Source organism: Eumetopias jubatus, unplaced genomic scaffold, assembly GCF_037043125.1.
Source record: "Eumetopias jubatus isolate StellerSeaLion01/CBP00866 unplaced genomic scaffold, mEumJub1_p1.0 scaffold_8, whole genome shotgun sequence".
Lineage (NCBI taxonomy): Eukaryota > Metazoa > Chordata > Mammalia > Carnivora > Otariidae > Eumetopias > Eumetopias jubatus.
In genome coordinates this window covers 117,864,153-117,871,683 of record NW_028274814.1, presented here as the reverse complement: position 1 = coordinate 117,871,683, position 7,531 = coordinate 117,864,153, and the positions used below count along the sequence as shown (strand labels likewise).

General features: G+C 41.7%; 1 protein-coding gene across 4 annotated transcripts in view; it reads left to right on the top strand.

Annotated features, from left to right (window-relative positions):
• The first annotated feature begins 1,184 nt into the window (after positions 1-1,184).
• CDK17 (cyclin dependent kinase 17) overlaps positions 1,185-7,531 on the top strand; it is a 114,013-nt gene continuing 107,666 nt past the window's right edge. For 3 of the 4 annotated variants that reach the window (XR_003609627.2, XM_028105429.2, XM_028105428.2), the window contains exon 1: positions 1,342-1,422. The gene's annotated coding sequence lies outside the window, so the exon portion shown is untranslated. Of the gene's footprint in view, positions 1,423-7,531 lie in introns of all 4 variants that reach the window. The other variant, XM_028105427.2, reaches the window with a different exon arrangement.

Genomic DNA, 7,531 nt, shown 5'->3' with positions numbered 1-7,531 from the left:
TCCGGTCCCCATTCTTGTCTTTTCTATCCTCTCCTTATCTCCCTTCAGGGGTTTGTTTTTACTTTCTGCTTTTATCCTTATTAGTGGGGGGAAAAATGGGTCAGTATTACTTTAGTTTGTCTTCACTTTCACTCTGCTGTTCATTCCTGAACCAGCTTTTAGCCTCTGGGAAAGAACAAAGTAAAAATATTTACAGAAACTGGGCCAACCTCTTGGCGCCCCCTCTCCCCAAGAAAACAAAACCTAACCAAGGGCAACGGTAGTTCCTCTCTGTTCTATAGCACCTTGTATTTCCTTTCTCATAAAGTTCAGAATTTTCTTATAACTGCTTACGGAATATCTTTCATCCTAGTTAGACTCTCAGTCCCTTGAGGACCTGGTGTATTGCCAAGAACACAATGTAAAGAAATAAAATGAATAAATGCCGCGTGCGTGAATGACTGCTGCACAGCTACCGCCCCCATAATAAAGGAGAAAAGTTGCAAACAACATGCTCAGGTGCGGGCCCTTTGACATCAGCTCTCTAGAAAACCAGTAGAGAACTGCGGCATTGGTGTCTTAATTACATAATTACTTGGATAATTTAAGCAAGAGTTTTGTTTTGTTGGGTGGTGGGAGAAAGATGAAGGGGCTGAATTACCCGCATAATTTCTTTCCCAGTCGCTGTGGAGGGGCCCTACCAAACCATCTCAACCTGCTCACCTCCCTCCCCCCAGAGAGAACAAGGCCCCCACCTCGGGGCGGGGGGTTTCCCGGGGATACCCCGCCCCACCCTCTAGGCCCCGCCCCTGGACCGCCAGCTCCGCCCCGCTGCCGCCGCCAGCAGGGGTCGCGCTGCCCGCGGCGAGCTGCTCAGGCGAGGGTGGGGGAAGCTTCCGAGGCTGGTCGCTTTTTTCCGCTGCTGCTGGTTGGATCGTTTCAATAAAAGTCTTTTTTCTCCGCTCGCTCGCTCTCCTCCGGGGAACAGGCGGAGGCGTCAATCCGCAGCCGCCGAGTGAGAGAGCGACGCACACGCAGCGAACGAAAGCGGCCGCCCGCGGTCTCCTGAGCTCCTCACGGTCCGGCAGCAGAGAAGAAGGAGCCCTCGTCCGAGCGGGCCGCCTCAGCCGGGCGTCGGCACCTCCCTGCCAGCCTCGCTCCCGCCCGGGCTCCTCCGAGGGGATTAGTGGGCTGCCCTCGCGGCTCGGCGGCCCGGGAGCCATGTTGTCCGGGGGGCTTGGCAACGTGTGAGGAACCCGCGGCCCCTCCCGAAGGCTCCGGACCCTAGGCGAGAGCCGGAAGGCGGCAGCGGAGGCCTGCGCCTCGGAGGCGCCTTGGGTCTGCCAGCCGCTGGGACCCGGACCTGCATCCGGTCGCCGCGGGCGTCGGCGGAGCCGCTTACCCTCCGCGCCTCGCCTAGCGACGCGGCCCCCGCACTTGCTGGTGAGCTGGCGGCTGGCGACCGCGCGGGGCTTTTCCCGCTGCCCGGCGGACCCCGGGAGGGTGCTTGGGACGGAGGGTCGGGGCGGGCCGCTGTTGTGGGCGCAGGAGGCTCAGGCCCGGCCGGGAAGTTGAGAGAGGGAGGCGCAGCCAGGGGAGCTCCGAGTGCCTGTCGCCCCCCTGGTCCAGCGCGAACCCTGGGTCGCCGAGGCATTTCCGGGGGTGGGGTGGGGTGCTGTATCTGACCGGCTCCTTCGCGGGAGGCCCTGCAGTCGCCGCCGCCTCCGGTGCTTGCTGCCCATTTGGTCTCCGGGGGAGGCCGGTCTCCCCGCGAGGCCCGCGAGGGAAGAGGCAGAAAGTCCCCCGAGACACAAAGATTCCCCTCGGCGGGGGTGGAGCCGCAGGCGCGGGCGGCTGAGGGGAAGGAAGGGCGCGAGTCCGCGGGGAGGTGGGCGAGGAGGCGGTGGCGGCCGCGGCGCTTGCAGCTCCTTGGAGACGCCGGGGGTGTGAGCGGGTGGCGAGCGCCGAGGAGGAGGAGAAGCCCTCGCGTGGGGAGCCGGCCGAGACAAAGATCACCGCAGCCTCCCGCTGGCGGGTCACACCCCTGAGTGTTGGTCAAGGGCTGAGGTGGAGGGAGTGTGGGAAACTCAAAGAGCCGATGGGGAGGGGGGAAGAATGGGGAGCTGCCAAGTATTGTCGTCTCCGTTGCAGTTGCTTTTCTCAGCATTTTTGTGCCCGATGCTTTTGCTCCCCAACTCAGCTGGATAGCTCCAGATTCCCTGCCTCCTGTCACCCCCTCACTGCCACATTGACTCTCTTGTGGTTTTCCCCTCATTCTTTTCACTTTTCACCCACTCCTTTTCGGGTAAGCAGTATTTTGCCTTCAGCTTGGGGGAACGTTTGCTAATGACAGGATGCCTGAGCTTGTTCTGACCCTGAACTGCCTTGAACTCCTCACTCTTCCTCCCACCCTTTCCTTTCTGGGATCTTATAATGTCACATGGCCACTAACAATTAGCTTTTCTTCAAAAATGGCAAAAGCATAGCTGAAATCCGTGGCGCTTCTCCTTTATATTGATTCGTCCACTAAAGACACGTCGTTGGTTATGCTTTATCACCTCTTAGCCAAATAAATTTTCTAGATAACAAAAGTGGCAAATTTTTTTCAAGTCTTGGCTCTTCCTAGGGTCAGCAAAGTGTGTTCCTGGCAGCCAGACCTTCTGTCACTTACCAGGAAATGCTTGACTTAAAGACAGACAATTCTTTCCTCAAACTTTGCTGATTCTTGAGTCTTTGTTGAGGGATTTCTTTTAAAAGGCGCTTGTGTAAGAAGGTCCAAGTAACAAATTTGAGTTACTGTATTTTAGACTTGTTTTGTTAACCATTGGGCAGAAGAAGATGAATGGGATTTTAAGATATTTGATCCCTTGAGTCAACGAAAGCCTCCGTTGAAGCTAGAGATAAGGTTCGATCAAATTTGAAGAAAAAAAATTCGCTAGCAGTAGTATCATTGGTTTTTTGGTTAATGAAGTCATATCAGTCTTTGTAATTCTAACATCTGCATACTTCCATAAACAGCGGTTGTAACAAAAGAAAAAATGTGGCTGTATTTAAGGAATAGTCTTTTTATTGCGGAGAATTTTGGCATATAAAAGCGTTACTCTTTTATCTGGTGGACTGTCTCATAGGCCAGAAACACTTAACAGTTTTGAATGCTGGACTTCAAAGAAAATAGCTGTCTTTGAATTTAAGCTGTTTTAAAATACTTTTTACAGCGAAAATAGACATTGAATTTGAATGGAAAGAAATTAAAAGTAAAGCCCGTTTGATATAGCGAAGTTACTATTGATATCATTCTCACAACAATCATATCTTGCTGCCATTAAAATGTTGACGCTATAAAAATTGTAAAAGGGGTTTCAGTCTAGAGACCAGTATCTGAATTGTGGGACTCCCTACCCCACTCTCACCACTTAACACTTTTCAGATATCTTTGTGAAATTAACAGGTCATATCATTAATAATCAGTGTTTTATGTAACAGTTATCAAAAGGCCGAAAGGAAGGTACAATGTTTTTTTCTTTCTACATATTTGTTGGTATTTAATTAGATTATTGAATTTTAATTCTTGGAAGTCTAAAAAGTTACTGAAGATTTCTGGGTGGTGGTATTTATGGATGAATAAAAATACAGTTCTGTATTTTCCAAATTTTTACATTCATTTTCAATCAAAAAAAGTGTATGAAATATGAAGCCTTGTTAATAACCTAATTTTCCTATTACTAGAAGAAACTAATATAAAATAGTTTATTCTCATCCTTGAACTAAGGCCCAATAAAGTCAGTGTTAGTTATTTGAAATAGTGCAGCCTGCCTGATGTGCTCTGGTTACCTGAAGGGAGAAAGATACATAGTCAGGAAAGATGAAAGTGGAAGAATTGATTCCGTGTATGGTAGCTATCCAATATATGGTGGTAGCTTTGTATATCCGTAATCTTGTTCTAATAAGTCATTGGTTTTACAAAAAATGGAAAAAATAAATTTTATTTTCTGTATTGCAGAATAGTTGTGTTGACTAAACAGATTTTAATGTATATAGTTTTCAGATATTGCTCCAGTTCTATGATTATGGTGGAACGAGAGCTCCACCAAATTATTTTATATAAAGTAATTTACTCTGTTGAGGCTTTTGTTTTTCCCATTATTTTCAGCAATATTTTTCTTCTTTCTCTTTATTTGTGAAATACTACTAAACAACTGCAACTGTTGTGAGTAGTAGAAACTATAATGGCAACTGAGGAAGATATTCAGAAGTGAAGATGATTTCCTTTAATATTAGGAAAAGTTATCTGTGAACAGAAAATATTTTCCCTGCTATTTTCTTTGTTATTGTCTAATAGTGCTGAGTATTTATAAGGCATTACATTTTGAATCTTTATTACTGTTCTCTAATCTTTATAAAGATTGCAGCATCATGTCATGGCATTTTTTTTTTTTTATAGCTTTTATACTTCCACAGAGGATAATTACTTAGTGAATGTGTTGCTGTCTTGTAGAAAAAGGACGTTATATGTTAAATTCAGCTTATAAAAATATTCATTAGGATATTTTATCTATTTTAAAAATTGCCTCCTTTTATATATGTGAAGGAAGACTAGTTTTAGGTTCTTTGAATTTTGAATGTGTAATTTTTGCTTAAACTTTTAAATGGGAAAGTTATTTAAAGTGCATTTTATAAACTGATACGGCATTTTGTGTTTTAAATGACGAAGATAAAATAGGCTTATGGCATTTAAAATTACGCTTTATATAGTACTTGTGAGGTTAAAAAATTGCCTAAATAGGAAACTTGGTATAGTTGACTAGCATTCAACCTACAGTGTTGGCAATTTCTTTGAACTGGAGGGAGGACCTTTTTTTTTTCATTTTTATGAGATATTTACAATATTAAGCCAAGAATTCTTACCGTCATTAGTGGATTCTTTGTCATTATTTTGGTCCCAGCCTTTTTAGTTGATAGCTACTTTCATATCTGCAAAATACTCACTGGAAAGCGTAATTGCCAGGGGCCAGGAAAATGTATTGAATGTATGTGAGTGTGGCTTACCTTTCCTAGCCTGTTTCCTCTCTCTGTTGGCCAACTTTTGGAAAACCAGTAAATAGCTACCAATAAATCTAATGGGGGGGGGGTGTCTCCTATCAGTAACGTTCTGCAGTAACATATGATAATACTGTATGTGAGGAGGTAGATTTACAAATCCGTGGCATATTGGGATGAATGAAAATTATCTTGCTCTCCAAAGTCTCCTTTTAAAATTATTTTTTGATAAAAGTGTGTGAAAGAAATTAAACTTATTTCTTTTGCTAGGTGTACCATGCCAGGTGTTACTTTGTTAAATCCTCATAGTAAGGCCATCATATAAGTATTGTGCCTATTTTTCAAATAAAGACACAGATGCCTTAGATTAATTATCTTAGGTTCTACCTCTATGGTGAAGCTGGGGTTCCAGTTTTGGTGTTCAAACCATTTTATTACAACACTTCCATGGGGATGTGATGTTAAAAAGTTCATGTTAAGTGTCTGCTGTAGCAAGAACTAAAAAGGGGTAAATTAAAAAGCTCATCAAAATTAGATTTAAATTCCATTGAATTAGGTTTACTGCACACACAAAAAATTGATCTATACAAAATGTGTAAGAGAGGACATATTTATAGCTCAAAATGAATTTAAAGGTACTAAAAAGATACTGAAAATGTTTGTAGATTTATTTTTAATCATGGATTTATCAGTCAGTTTGGGCACAAAATAAAATGAATATAGGTACTGAAAAGCAAAAATAATTATACTGTATATTTACTCTCATTTTTACCATTATGTTTACTTACTCATTTTGATTTTACATGTGTTAAAATTAGTTTGCATTACGCATATGCCATAAAAGAGAAGACAGTCCAGATGCATGTTGCATAGGTTGCTTCACTATTAGGTGAAAATTTTGCCTTAAGGTAGATAAATTTTCTATCTATATCTGTACACATGTAAATACCTATTGTCTTTTGGTTTTGGTATTGTTTAAGGAAAGCATAAATTTTGATCTTGTGTTTTTATTGGTAGCTGTATACCACCAAAAATGGAAATATTAGATCAGATTATATATTTTTGGCAATAATTTTTTACACTGAAAGCCACCCCTTCTGATGAAAATATTGCAAATTAGTGTTGTTGATATATATCCTATCTCTTATTCCATTTGAAGAATAGAAACTTACTGACTTGACCTCAAGGTAGTCCGCTAAAGTGGAAAAACAAAGATTTGCTTTGTTTTGTTGTCATAAAAGTTAATTTAAAAAAGGTTTTTGTCAGTGGGTTTTATTTATTTATTTATTTATTTAATATAGACTTTATATCCAACATGGGGCTGGAACTCACAACCCTGAGATTAAGAGTCACATATTCTGTACCAACTGAGCCACGCTTGTGTCCCTTGTCAACCTTTTAATAACACATCCTTGTTTCTTTTTATGTACTTGTTAGTGTAAATACTTTCAAGAATACTCGAAATTTTATATGCATATTTGTAAACAGTGGGAAAAGGACCCAAGAATAATTTCACTATATTCTGGGTTAGTTACTAACTCACTTTGGTTTTCTTAAACGTATATTTAGTCCTTCTAGTCTTATAATTGATGGTTAATATTTGTTAATAGTGTGAGCTAATGTTAAAGGTTGGTAAAAATTAATATTTGTGAAAAATCAGGTAACAACACTGAAGCTCTTATTACTCCAAATTTAGAGGCATTATCCTTTAAATTAGCTAATATGTAAAAAAAATTAGCTAATATGTACTTTTAAGTATTATGTTTAAAATAAACCTTTTTTGTAATTCCAGATTTTAATGTTTTATTGTACTGCTGTTTCTGGTGGGAAGGAAGCTTTTTATTGATTTTTGAAGTAAATTTTGGATTCCTTAAGCAGCCTTTACTCCCTCAAGCCAGTCTTAATGAAAAATAAATTTTTTTGTTTGAGAGAGTGAGGAGGGGGAAGCGTGAGGGGGTGGGGCTGAGGGAGAGGGAGAGAGAGAATCCCAAGCAGGCTCCATCCTCATTGCAGAGCCTCATGTGGGGCTCCATCCCACCACCCTGAGATCACAACCTGAGCCGAAATCAAGAGTCCATTGCTTAACCGACTGAGCCACCCAGATACCTCTTATTGAAATACTTTTAAGAAATGATCCTTTATGACTTTATTATGCTTAATATATTGGATTTTCAATTTAGCGGTATGTATAATCAGTATTTTTAAAGCATTTGTTGTGTCCTAGGCATTGTGTTAGTCATTGCATATGGTATATAAGGGGTGGTATTGTGAGGTAGTTTTGTGACATGTGAAATAACAGCAACGCTAATTGACTAGAATATTCTGCTCTTGCCCCTGTTCTCATGTTTTACATGTTCCCTGGACAATCTTATCTATATTTAGTGCTTTTTTCTTATTACCTATATATTGAGGGTCTCTACATCTTTATTTCTAATCCAGACCTCTTCCTGAATTCCTTTCTAGCTACCTCCCAGATATTGCCTCTTAGTGCTTCTTTATCAGAGCTGACCTTTTT